This window comes from Muscardinus avellanarius (assembly GCF_963383645.1).
Source record: "Muscardinus avellanarius genome assembly, chromosome: 2".
Taxonomy (NCBI): Eukaryota; Metazoa; Chordata; class Mammalia; order Rodentia; family Gliridae; genus Muscardinus; species Muscardinus avellanarius.
Window position 1 is genome coordinate 34,434,312 of NC_137787.1, and position 13,944 is coordinate 34,448,255.

Sequence of the window (13,944 nt, forward strand, 5' to 3'; positions counted from 1 at the left end):
AATCTGGATGCAGCACAAAGTTTATTTTCCTCATACTGCTACTCGTGAACATATCTTTGCCCATTGGATTTATTGCTTTAAAGGTTAGAAAAGGTCCAAAGTCATTGATAAAGAAAAGCGCCTCGTTTTCCTAGGCTTCATCTCTCACCTCTTGGTATGTATTAGTCTACTGCAGATCTGACTCATCTGAGAGCTGAATTAACAAGATTTCAGGTCAATAGAGACCATAAAAGGGATACTTGGGCATGTTTTCGCTATGTATTGGTGATGCTTGAGGCAGCTAGCCAAGAAGAACAGGACAACCTCCTTCCAGAGTATCTCCAGAGTCCGCCCAATCTGTTTCTTATAAAACCCACTAAAACAGCAGTTTTCTTCTGCCTCAAGTGGCACATTCTCTTGCACAGGCATTCTTGAGGTTTAAAATACAACCAAGTGCAACTGAAAGGTAAGCTTGTGCAATGCGTGCATGGATACGGAGGTGACAAGGGGTTAGGGGCTGGTTTCTTTTTTAAGAGGAGCTGGTATTGCTGTTTAATCACCTCTCTGCTTCTAATGAGCAAATGCCAAAAATCTGAGATCTCAATTCCACCCTGTAGAATTTCATGTTTACTATGGAAGTCAAGTAATGTGTCCTCTTCCTCACTAAAAATCAGCGATTACATGTACTTCATTCTGTGGAACTGTTTTCTAATATGAGCTTTGTTTTTATTAATGCTTGATAGCCAGAAAATAAAATGGGCTAACCAGAATCATTTAGATACCATCAATCACAGAAATGAACCAAGGCCACTGAATTCTGTTCTAATATTTTTAAGCTGAGTTCCAAATAGACTGCTCAGTCTGCAGCCACAGACTCCAAAATATGAACTGAATGTGAAAACATTTTAACTTTCATGTTTTAATGATAAGAATGTTGTTGGCATTAATATTTGAACATTTCAGCATACCTCGTTCTGAAAGCTATATCATGGCAAGCTTAGAATCCACTGGCAGACTATAAATAAAATCTTTCTATAAATATACTTTATGCCAAACTACCAGCAGAATACATTTTTCATCTTCTAAGCAGATGGTATAAGAGAAAAATCATGCATGTATATGATTAATCAAAGGCGCTTTTGCTGATAGAATTTTCATTACCATTGCCAGCATGGGTTTTGTGAAATTTCTGCATTTTATATTTTTTTGAGAATTAGTTTATTTACGGAAATGATTAATACAAATGAAGGCAGAAAGATGATGGGGTTTCATGTGCTTGGCTTCTTTGACGTCCTATAGGGCTGAGATTTAAGGGCTTTTTTTTTTTTTCCAAAGAAGTAGCCAGGCAAGTCCTTTCAGTTTCAGGGCTATGGGTGAGCCATGTCCTTAGGTCTTCACCTTCTTATTATCCCAGGCCCACTTCAAGCCCTCACTGGTTATTTGTCAGAACTCTTATTCTGCTAAGAATTTAGTCTTTATCAAAGTCTTTACCCTCTTGATGATGATGACAAGTATGTAAGATACTAAAAGCAGAGAACTTACTGGGGAAGAACCATGATGAAGGTTCATGGCATATTCTAAAACTGCATGAGTGTTGGCTATTGTATAATCACAAAGGTGTGAGGGCTCATTTGGATGCAGACAACCCACGTTCAAACCCACCACTGCACACAGGAATGCTGGCTACTTGCCCCTATAGCCATTCTCCCATTTTCCCTTTATAGAATACCATAAAATTTTATTTAGGCATATTTCTCTGAAGAATAAGACTGTTTCCTAGCCAATTAGTATAGTCTGAGACTAAATTTTAGCCAATAAGATATGAGATGGCTTAGTTTTTGTCCTTCTGCCTTTTGTCTGGTGTCATGGTTTGGATTTAGAATGTCCCCCTAACCCTCCCCTTGCTCACTCCTTCTCTCTCTCTTCCTCCTCCTCCTCCTCCTCCTCCTCCTCCTTTTTCTTCTTCTTTTCTCTCTCTCTCTCTCTCTCTCTCTCTCTCTCTCTCTCTCTCTCTCTCTCTCGTTTCCAACCTCCATGATACAAGAGCAGAGTCTTTTCATTTCCCTCTCTCTGTTTCCCACTGCCATTTCCTGGGCTCTATAGACCCAGCCTGACATAGACTGAACTCTGGAATATCCAAAAGCTATATACAAATAAATCTTCCTCTAAGTTGTGTGGTCAGTTGTTTTGGGTTACAGCAGCAAGAAGGTTGACTTAGACATCCTGCTTCTGGACTGCAATGTGGATGTGATGGCTGGAAATTCAGTGGCTGTTTTGAACCATGAGGTCACCATGAGAATGGAAGCAGTGAGTCAGGATGGTGTGCGGAAGAGCTGGAGTCTCTGAAGTCACTGAAGCACTATCCTATCAGCTCCATCCTGAATCCTGCTAAGCTTATTATATGTGAAAAAGAAATAAAGACCTGTATGATCAGACATACTGGCTATGCACCTTTGGCAAGTTATTCCCAATACCTTAGTTTCCACATCTATAAAATGAGGATAATAATGCTATCTAACTCAGAGGGTTGGGCAGGTATTAAATAAAATTATATATGCAAAGTAGCTAGAGTAGGAACCTGAACATAGTAAGCGCTCAGCAAAGAGAAGCTCCTGCCCTTTCTACTGATGCCTGACGTTTGAGTATAGATCAGTTCCAATAATTGAAAAGTAACCTGAAAAGTTCCTTCACAAGTTACTACTTTCGAATGTTCTGAGTCATGAATTTGAATCATGCCTTCTGAGAAGAGATGAGTCATTTTGCTAGTCAGGGAGCCTGGTCTCTGCCCCTCGAGCCCTGTATTGCTGCTCTCTGCTTGTGCAGTACTCACCCCTGGTATGACTAAATCTTTTTTTCTTCATGCAAACAGCCCAGGACAACAACAACAAAGCCAAATGCCAGCACTAGGGACAGTAACAAAGAAAATATGTAAAGGGTTTACAAGGGAATAAAAATGAAGTCTTCTAGTTAGAAAATTGACACATGATTTCAAGCCACGGTGTAAACTTGCCCACCATAGGTTCCATGCCAAGGAAACAGCTATTAATTACAGAAGTCATTTCGAATATAGGCCACACATGGTGGCATACACCTGTAATCCCAGTTCTTGGGAGGCTGAGACAGGAGGATCACAGATTTGAGGCCAGCCTTAGCAACTTAGCCAAGCCCTCAACAACTTAGTGAGAACTTGTTCCAAAATAAAAAACAAAACAGGGCTGTGGGTATGACTCAGATGTACAACGCCCCTGAGTTTAATCCCCAATATTACATACACACAAAATAGCATTTCCAAATGTCCTTCAACATCTCATAAACAAATATCTCCTCTGATTTATGATCCACAAGCAATACCGACAAGTAATAAAATAATAAAGTGAAAGACCTAAGAGGGACCAGACCTTCAGATCTGTGGCACGGGCATATCCTATGGGCTTCAGAAAAATACCTAGAAACTATTTTGTATTTAATTCATGTCCACCTACTCTCCCATCCCCAAAAGACTTAAAACATTTTACATTGAAAGGTGCAGAATTGATAAAAGCATAGAACCCTTGAGACAAGGGGGAAATAATGATAAAAGAGAGTAGTTGACAGGGGGGAGTAATGAGTAATTATAGTCAGACAGTCTGGTCCAGTGAAGCCACTGCCTGTGAGGCCTGGCCGCTGTGCCCGATCTCCCCTCTCACCCCTCCAAATGCCATCCTTGCGCCTTGAGCATAGAGGCTGACTTGATGGCCCGCGTCTGCAGGATCCCTGCCCTCTGGCCTACGGTCAGGTTCAGCCTTGGTGAGCCCTGGAAGATCAGAGGAAGAAGAAAAACTGAGGTCACAGTAATGTGTATTTTTCCTATCTGCTTGCCTTGAATTGCCTGCATCCCTAGATGGAAGCTTACTATCAGTCTCAGAAAAGATACATGCCTCTCTTCTTATAGGTTCCCTCCTTTATCTCTCCCTTTCAGTATAAGATAAAGGCACCAAATTTAGCAGATACAAGTACAAGATGACCAGTGACATTTGAATTTCAGATAAACAATGAATTTTTAAATAATATGTCCCATGAAATATTTGATTCCGATTTATACTAAGAGGTTATTCACTACTTTTGGACTTCAAATTGAAAAAGGCATCCTGTATTTTATCTGGCAACCCCAGCCTTAGGGGACTTCCAGCTGCTAACTCTGAGTGCCTGCTCTACTTTCACAGTTTCTCTATCCCCAAACCTGAGGTAGGAGTCCCTTTGTCTATAAGCTGTCCTCAAATCATCCCGATTCTAGTGTTCCACCTGTTTTTCCTCAGGATCTTAATAAAGTGAGTACTCCTTTCAGTTAATCTTTGTCAAGGTTGTTTGCTCTCAACCACCTCTCATGTGTTATTTCTTGCAGAGAATTTTCCCACAGGTTCTATGGCAGGCAACTCAACAGCACTGAAAGAAGATCTTTACTCTCCAGAAAACAGATGATATGGAGGTGACGAAGCTGCCATCTTAGTGTGGGACTCAAAGAGCTCGATCTCAATCCTCCTGTCAATGTATCTTATCTTGGGCTTCCCTCAAAGCCAAGCCCAAGAACAAGGCCTGCTTAGAGGTGCCTTATTTCCAAATGTTATGTCAGAGAGGAGAAGTGCAAGGCTGGGAGAGCAGCAAGGGAAGGGAACAAGGCCAACTTGAAGACCTGCTATTTGTTGGACTGTGGGCAGCTGGTGTTTGAGGTCAAGACCCTGCAGATCCTCACAGGTGTGGCTCGAGCCTCTCTCCAGGAGATCAAAAAGGAGACGGCTATGAAAAAGAAGTTCTTGGACTCAATCCAAGCCTTCATTCCTGCTTATCCTTACTCAAGTCATACTCCATTTTTCAATGGCCCCTGTCCCCTAGTGATCAAGAATGGCCCCAGATGGACGTGATCATACGCACTTGGAATCCTCGTACTTGGAAGGCTGAGGTGAAGTAGGAGGATCGCAGGTTTGAGGTCAGCCTCGGCAACTTATCAAGACTATCAGCAACCTAGTCAGACTCTGTTTCATAATAAAATAGGAATGGAGTATAGCTCATAGGTATAACACTCCTGAGTTCAGCCCCTAGCACCAAAAAAAGCATGGCCTCCAGAATTCCCTGCATTTCTAGGTTAAACATATAGAAACCCAGTTTTGCAATTTTTATACTGCAAAGTAAAAGAAACCTCAAGGCAATAATAATAATAATAGTAATAATAATAATAATAATAATAATAACAACAACAACAACAACGAGAAATCTTTGGCACAAGTCTAAACTTAGGTGATATGCATTGGCAACTACGGAAGATGACCAAGCCTCTGTAACACTGGGTGGATCTAAGAAGAATTTGAACGGGTAACCAAGATGTCTCCCATGCCCAGTGGAAAGCTAGAGTACTTCTGCATGGAAGTGAGCTACATGTTTGTGCAAGAAGCACCAAGACACTAATGAAGAAAGACGCTAATGTCATCATCATAGAAAAAAAACCTCCTTGGAGTCCTCAAGCACTGAATATGAAGATGGATGGTGGAGCAAGGCTTAAGTAGTTGAGAGGAGCCAAACTGAGCTCCTCCATGTGACCACTGCTTGTCTGTTGTCTGTGATCACAACAGGCCATACCTGGGTCACCCAGGGAAAGTACACAAGTGCACATGCATGAAAAGTCCTGGGCATTTCAAATACAGCTATGGTTTTGGGACATTTACTGAGTCCCAGCACAAAAAGGCTTTCAAGGCCCAGAAACTATATTAGTTGGTTAAGTGATTTCTGGATGAAAATATGGCTGTGGGTATAGTCGATGCTTCTCTGGCCTTGCTGATACCGCATTCCATCCACACAGCCAAGATCATCAACCTCAGGCATATTTCCGTGATAAACACAGGTAGGACTGAGTATTGCAACCAACCACTTGAATCTGTCCTTAGTTTTGTAAAAACACTTAGGAAAAAGAAGTTATTGAACTCAACCCAAATCATCATGCTTGCTCATCCTGGAACCTAAATCATACTTCGTGGTATAATGGGAAAGCAAATAATTAACTAGGTAGGCAGAAGATTCGATGGCTAGGTATTGAGAAAATTATAGAGTATCACCAAGAAAGCATGTTTTTTTTTTTTTTTTTATAAATCCTACTTATAACCTATGAGTTCGTGCAGCAGTACAGTGGGACCAAATAAGTTTTAGTCTGATTCCCTTTCTAGTTCAGGACTGAAAGAGTGTAGCAGGTAACTCTCATATCCAAGCTTAGGATATAACTACTCTCCACATAGCAAGCCAGAACATATACTGTGTAAGTGATGTGTTAGTTCAGATTACTATCACCATGGGGATAATTCAACTTTTCACCTTGTGGTGAATAAAGAGACATGAGCGGTACTTTCAATATTTTTCTCCTCTGTGCAAAATATACTAGTGTGAAATACAGCCACAATAATTTGAGACTGCTCTGATAGTTTAGCATTTCAAACTTAATCTTACACAGACACACATACACTAAAATAATCCTTATAACTAACTTATAATTAACCCTTTAAAAAAGGAGAGGAAGCTGTGGAGAGTTGAGGCTTAAACTTATAAAATAGTGGTCCTTTCCCACTTCTTTTCATATTCTTTCAGCAATTAGTGGCATTGGAAAGATAGTAACCAGCAACCATATGACCTCAAAAGATTTGAAAAAATAAAGTCCTGTTTTAATTTACACATTGTTCCAGAACACATGAGTTTTTAACCTATCCATAAGAGCAAGCTTAAGTCACACCCACTGAAAGAGTGTGACTTCAACCACTATAGCTAAATAATAAAACCACAATAATTAAGACTGCATCTCACCCATAGAAAATTGCAATTTGAGTGGTATAGTGGTACATGCCTTGTAATCCCAGCATTTGAAAAGCTGAGACAAGAGGGCTACAGGTTTGAGGCCAACACATAATAATGTAGCAAGACTCTGTTTCAATTTTTTTTTTATGTAAAAAGAAAATGGCTGAAATGGCTGAGCATAGAATCTTTTGAGCTCTCTGTATATTCTGGATATTAGCCCCCTATCAGAGTGGTGGCTGGTAAAGATCTTCTATTCTATAGGCTTCCTCTTTAGGTTCTTGATGGTTTCCTTTGATGAGAAGAAACTTTTTAGTTTGATGCCATCCCACTTGTTATTCTTGCTTTAATTTCCTGAGTTTTGGAGGCTTTATTGAGAAAGTTACTGTCTGTGCCTGTATGTTGTAGTGTTGAGCCTATGCCCTTCTCTAATAACTTCACAGTCTCTGGCCTAATTTCTAAGTCTTTGATCCATCTCTAGTTAATTCCTGTGCATGGTGAGGGGTAAGGATTTAGTTCATCTTTCTACAAATGGATAGCCAGTTCTCCCAGCACCATTTGTTGAAAAGGCTGTCTTTACTCCAGAGTATGAGTTTGGCCCCTTTGTCAAAGATTAGTTGACTAAAGGTGTGTAGATTTGTTTCTGTATCTTCTATTCTTTTCCACTGGTCAGTATACCTGTTATTGTGCCAGTACCATGCTGTTTTTACTACTATTGATCTATAGTATAATTTGAAGTCTGGGACTGTGATGAGCAAAACAAACAACCCAATCAAGAAATGAGCAATTGAACTGAATAGACACTTTACAAAATAAGAGATACAAAGGGCCAATAGATACATGAAAAGATGTTCTATGTCATTAGCCATCAGGGAGATGCAAATCAAAACTACACTGAGATTCCATCTAACCCCAGTCAGATATCAAGCATAAAGAAACCAAATAACAACAATTGTTGGCGAGGATGTGGGGAAAGAGGAACTCTTTTACATTGTTGGTGGGAATGCAAACTAGTTCAACCACTATGGAGATCTGTGTGGAGATTCCTTAGAAAACTGGTAATAGATCCACCATATGATCCAGCTCTACCATGCCTGGGTATTTTCCAAAGGGGTTGAAATCAAAGAAATACAGGAACATATGCATACCTACGTCCATCGCAGCACAATTTGTAATAGCCAAAATATGGAACCGACCCAGGTCCCCATCAACAGATGAATGGATTGCAAAATTATGGGAAATACACACAATGGAATTCTATTCAGCTATAAAGAAGAACAAAATCATGTCATTTGCAAGAAGATGGAAAGTCCTGGAGAGCATTATGTTAAATGAGATCAGCCAAGCACAGAAAGAAAATGGACATAACGTTCCTCTAATACACCCAAACTAGGTAGCATTGGGGATACCAGAGAGACTCCAGATAATGGAAGGGAAATCTCAGCAAAGTTTGAATGGAAAGATAGGAGAGGAAGAAGGCTGAACTTGATTAATGATGGGCTACCTCTGAATATATGTAATAGTATGAATATAACATGGTTACCCTGGACATCCATTGTTGGGAGATGGGGAAGGGGAAACGGGAGGGGGGAGAGTACTGCACCAGTACAGTTTAAATGTATACCATTTGTTTTCAAACATGTATTAAATGAAAATTAAATAAATAAATAAATAAATAAATAAATGGCTGAGGGTGTAGCTCAGTGGTAGAATGACCTGGGTTTGAACACCACCAATAAATTAATTAATTAAATTAAAATGTAATTTGATCTTTTCTTTCCTTTACACCAATATATCAGCTATAGATAACCTCTTCCCCCAAAAGTTCACATCTTCTAAGGTGTTTGAATGTGTCATGAGAAGGGTCACCCACATAGTCTAAAGGCTGAATATATCCTCTTCAGGGTGGTTGGCAGTACTTATCAGTTCAAAACACTACAAGCATCAGACTTCTACCAAATGCTCTCAGGTCACATATATCTTGCTGAGCAATCATGAAGTTAAAATATTCAAATTATTTGGCCTCTCTGTGATCTGTGCTACTATATTCCTTTATAAGCCTAAAACTATACAGTAAAAAATCTTAGAAAAAGGGTATCGATTGAAGACTGTGATGAAAGAGACTGAGAGGAGGGAATTGTGGGTAAATTACTATCAGACAGAACTGAAACTGCAGTAAAAAAGTGTTTTGAGTCATTAATAAATGATTTCACTTGACAAGTGTTGAAAGGAATCTAAGAGGTTGATAGTTCCCAGATTTACGGTCAATGAGAACAGAGTGTGGAGCTGAGACGCAACACCAGACTTCCTTGACCAAGTGCCTGGCTCCCAGGGACTGGATGAATCATTAATGTAAGGTGTGAGGGCTGTGACCATGCTGTGCCTTTCCTTCCTCCCACATGGTAACCGTGGAGGGGGCTGAGGGACAGAGGACCAAGACGAAACTGGCAAACAGAAATTCACTTGTGACTTCTAGCCTTAGCTATGTTTGAACAGATTGGACATTGGTAGTTTTTTTATGACAAAAGAAAAATCAGATTTAAAAAAAAATCAATGACTTTATCTTAGACTTACTTAAGCTATAACCTGAAATCTGGAGAGATGGGGCATCCAGAGAAACACAGTCAAGATCTACCTCCCTAAAGGTGCTGGAGCCATAAACTAATAAGAACATTTAAAATAGTTATTTTGATGGATTGTTAGAAACTAAGTATGGATTAATGTAAGAATAAGAAATGCCTGAGGATCATAGTTTTAGGGTTCCCACACCTTTATGGTCTGTTTTCCTACAAACACCGTCAGATGTCCATGGTGATCATCTGAGAAAGATGCTCTCTTCTAGGAGAAGAGTCATCTAGTGAAAGACACCAGAACCTTCTCCATAACCAAAGACCTCCTCTAAAGAAAACGACAATGCAAGGTTTTATCCAAGGCTCCAAGAAGAGCATTACTCCCATCTCAGCCCCCTCCTGCCTGTATAATAAGACAGGGTTCTCCAAAGGACCAAAGCCAGTAGAATATATATAATTAATTATAAGGGGGTATTTATTAGATTGGTTCCCACAATCAGAGGCCAAATAGTCCCACAAAGGTTATCTGTAAGCTGGAGAGCTTGGAAAACCAATAGCCAATCAATCCAAGAACCTGGGAACTTCAGAACAAGAGGAACTAATGATGCAGTGCCAGTTAAAGGAAAGAAGGCCTGGGAACTCCCTAGAGAATTGCTGGCGCAAGTCCATGTCCAAAGGCTGGAAAACCTGGAGTCTGAGTCTGCTGGCAATGGCAGCAGCAAAATTTCACCTGTTCAGGAAGAATCGAGCATGCACACATGTGAATGTCTTCTGCTTTGGATTCCCTACACACCCCCAGGCTTGTTTGCATGATGCCACCCACATTCAGAGCAGCTCATCTCCCTTAGTTTGCTGATCCACATGCCGAACATCTCTGGAAACCCTCACAGACACACCCAAAAGTGCCTTCTACCAATTTTCTAGGTGTCTGTCAAGTTGACAACAAGATTATCCATCACACCCCTCACCCTCACCTAAGGAAGGTGAGGGACATAGTGAATAGAGGTTGGAACTTCAAGGAACTAGACTGGAAAAGAGTAGGATCAGGGGAATCAAAGCTACACTGCTGGAGAAACACTTGTGAAGTCACAGGCCCACCAGAATATCAGATTTTATTAGAAGATTATGGAGCAGTTTCTTTTCCCCACGCTTTGCCACCACAGCAGCATTATAGCAGTGGGTTAACCTATGAGAGTTGCAAGACAGGTTCTTCTCAAGTAGGAACACTTAGGGAAGTTCAAAGTACTCTCTCATGGGGAAGTCCTATAGTCTCAGAGCCTCATTCCTATCACAGCACTAGATATTCTTCAAGCAGTATCTACTACTACAGGTAGATAACTAAACACCATTATCCATGATCCGGTGGCTTCTACCCCTCATGTATCTCTGTGGAAGAATCTGACACCTAGACTGTATCACGCAATAACTTGCGACAAGCAGATCCATGCCTGGCAGTCTTGCCAATCTAGTCTCCTGTGGATGGCCCTGAGGTTCCCTGGTACAGAGTTTCAGGCATAAAGTTGCTGGACATCTTAAGACCCCAACAGCTTTCTATAGTGTGAGTGGACTTGCTTAGATAAGTCACTGAAGAACCTTCTTCCCCCCCTTTCCAAAGCTCGTGCTGAGTTTCAGGAGTAGCATGTACGACTAACCAATATTCTGGCTACATGCATAATTCAATAGATGGTCCAAAGCGGTTCATCATAGAAGGTTCAAAAAAGTTCTTTCTAGAGATGCATTAGCAAGATGCCATTCATTCTGCCCAAGTCATTTGTATTTATGCATTGCTCAGGTATAGCAGCTGTCTGACCCCATCTCCCAAGTATGGAAGTAAGCAATAACCTCAGTGCTCTCCGCATGAATAAAGAACTTTTAAAAGCCAGGCGTGGTGGCGCACACTTGTAATCCGAGTACTTGGGAGGCTAAGACAGGAGGATCGCACAGGTTCAAAGCCAGCCTCAGCTACTTAGTGAGGCTCTCAGCAACCTAGTGAGACCCTGTTTCCAAATAAAATATAAAAATAGGTCTGGCGGTATAGCCCAGAGGTAGAAAGCCCCTGGGTTCCATCCCCAGCACCACAAAAAAAGGAACTTTTAAGGCCCTCAACAAAACCTTCAGAAGAGGTGCCATAGCTTCCAGCTTCTATATATGATGACAAATTCTATTATTCAGGATCCTCCCAGTTTTAAGCATGGAAACACAACTCAAACTAGCTTAAAGGAATTAGAAGCGTACTGGTTTCTGTTGATAGGAAACGGAACCTAGAGATTTTTTTTCCCCCAAGAATAGACTAGGATTTAAATGCAGCATTTAAGTCTAGGTCTGTCTGTCTCCTGGTGTTTCTTTTTCTTTATCTCTATCTTACCTCTGCTTATCTTTCCAAGCAAATCTCATTCTCTCTTTTTTGTACACATTCCCTTTAGTTTAATGGGGAAATTTGCACTGTAATCCCGATCCTAGACTGGTATTAAAGCCCCAGCAGAAAAGACAAGCTTAATTCTTTAAGAACCCATATAATGTTTCCAGTAAGGACTCTGGTTGGCCTAATTGGCCATGTGCCCGTTCTTGGACTAATCACTATTTCTCGAAGGAGGATTACAATGCCTGCCCAGCTCTGTGGCCAGAGAGTGCTGTGGCCCATAGCTCCATTAGCACCCATAGAATTGGGAAGAATAATCTCACAAAGAATATGGAAGGAGTTATTGCTAGGAATGGGTGAACATATCTTGAGATGAGAAAAACAAGAGATATTTACTATATTCCAGTCTTTGGTTTCCCAGCATGCACATCTATTCAATATATGTAATTTCAAAGGTGTCCTTGCCTAACTGAAGGTTTAATCAACTTTTCCCTAGAGAGGCAACCTGAATCATATTCCAGTTCAGCCTCTCTGGGTCAAATACATTGCTCTGAGTAAGTTCAGATAGTTTCTCACAATCTACAACCAGCTGTCAATATTAACCACCTTCCACTTTCCCAATATAAAATAGTAGAGGAACATAAAACAGTAATAATAGAAAATTGTCACTTGGTAAACAAAGAGGAAATAATACAAATATCATATGTCATATTCTACTGGGTAGAAATCATAAGCATGTATGTCTTAGGGCTGGAGGGGTTCTATGGGAAGCCAATCACATATATAGTCCTACTTATAAGGAGGCTGTCCCTTGGCCATTGAACACAAAGTCTCCCTTTGCAACAGATGTAAAGAGGCATTCTAGGGCCCCCTTGACAGCCAACCCCCAAAGCCTAATTATGGAGACCTGGTAATTGCATTAGGGGTGTGAGCCAGTCCAGGTCTCTTTCTAGATGCAGAGTTTCTAAGATAGTATAACTCCTTAAAATTCTAGTAAAATTTTAATGGAATCAATTCTAAGAAAACTCCCATTAGCTTAGAACCAATGCCAGAAATCTTGGCCAGTCACTATTAGTAAATCTGAATCCTGGCTTTCAAGTTTCTGTCTCTTAGCAACAAGCCTTGGTCCTCCATCCATACTCCTGGTTTCTGTTTTCTGCATCATTCTTGGTCACTGTGTTAGGACTGTATGAGACAACAAATCTGAGGTGGTGAGGCAGAGATAATCTGACCTGGCCTCCAGGCTATATTCCACTAAATGAGGGCTGTTATAGGGGTAATTACTGCCTGTATTTAGCAGAGTGGCACAGAAGGGGAAGTATTTGGAAGGCACTTCTATATTCTCTGCCCTTTCTTTGGTTCCAGTATAATCCCGTCTTTATACTAAATTGAGACTTGAACAGATATTTTGAAATTAGCAGTTCTACAATTTCATAATTATCTTACTCTTAGAGGTCTTGGGTTTCTGGCTATCAAAATATTTATACTATTTTTCTCTGCTGTAACTCACAAACTGTCCCTTTTTTCCAGAACAATAATGAAGACTGCAAAAGTAGTCATTTTGATAAATTTTAGCAAATCTCCTGAGGTTTTAGACCAGATAAACTCATAGTTTATAGTCCCAAAGATTATGAAAAACCAACAGTAATTTGTTGTTTTCAGCCTGGGATGGGACTTTCCACAGCTCCTGGCTTCCCCTAAAGAAATCCCATACAGAGCTGGGCACAGTGGCACATGCTTATAATCCCCGTGCTTTCAGAAGGCTGAGACAGGAGGATTGTGGTTCACAGAGAGCCTCAGCTACTACTTAGTGAGGCCCTTTGCAACTCAGTGAGACCTTGTTTCAAAATAAAGAATAAAATCTAGGCGTGGTGGTACACGCTTGTAATCCCCGCGCTGGGAGGCTGAGACAGGAGGATCGTGCAGGTTAGAAGCCAGCCTCAGCTGGTTTAAGAGACCCTGTTTCCAAATAAAATATAAAATAGGTCTGGGAGTATAGCCTGGAGGTAGAAGGGTTCCATCCCCAGTACCACCAAATAAAAAAAGAAAGAAAGAAAGAATAAAAAATTAGGGCTGGGGTGTACATCGGAGGTAGAATGCCCCTGGGTTCCATCCCTAGTACCACAAAAAAAAAAAAAAAAAAAAAAGAAAGGAATCCCACACTGTAGGCTCAGCTACTGGCAATGCTCTGCCTCTAGATACAAATCTCTGTGTTGGCCAAATTACTTT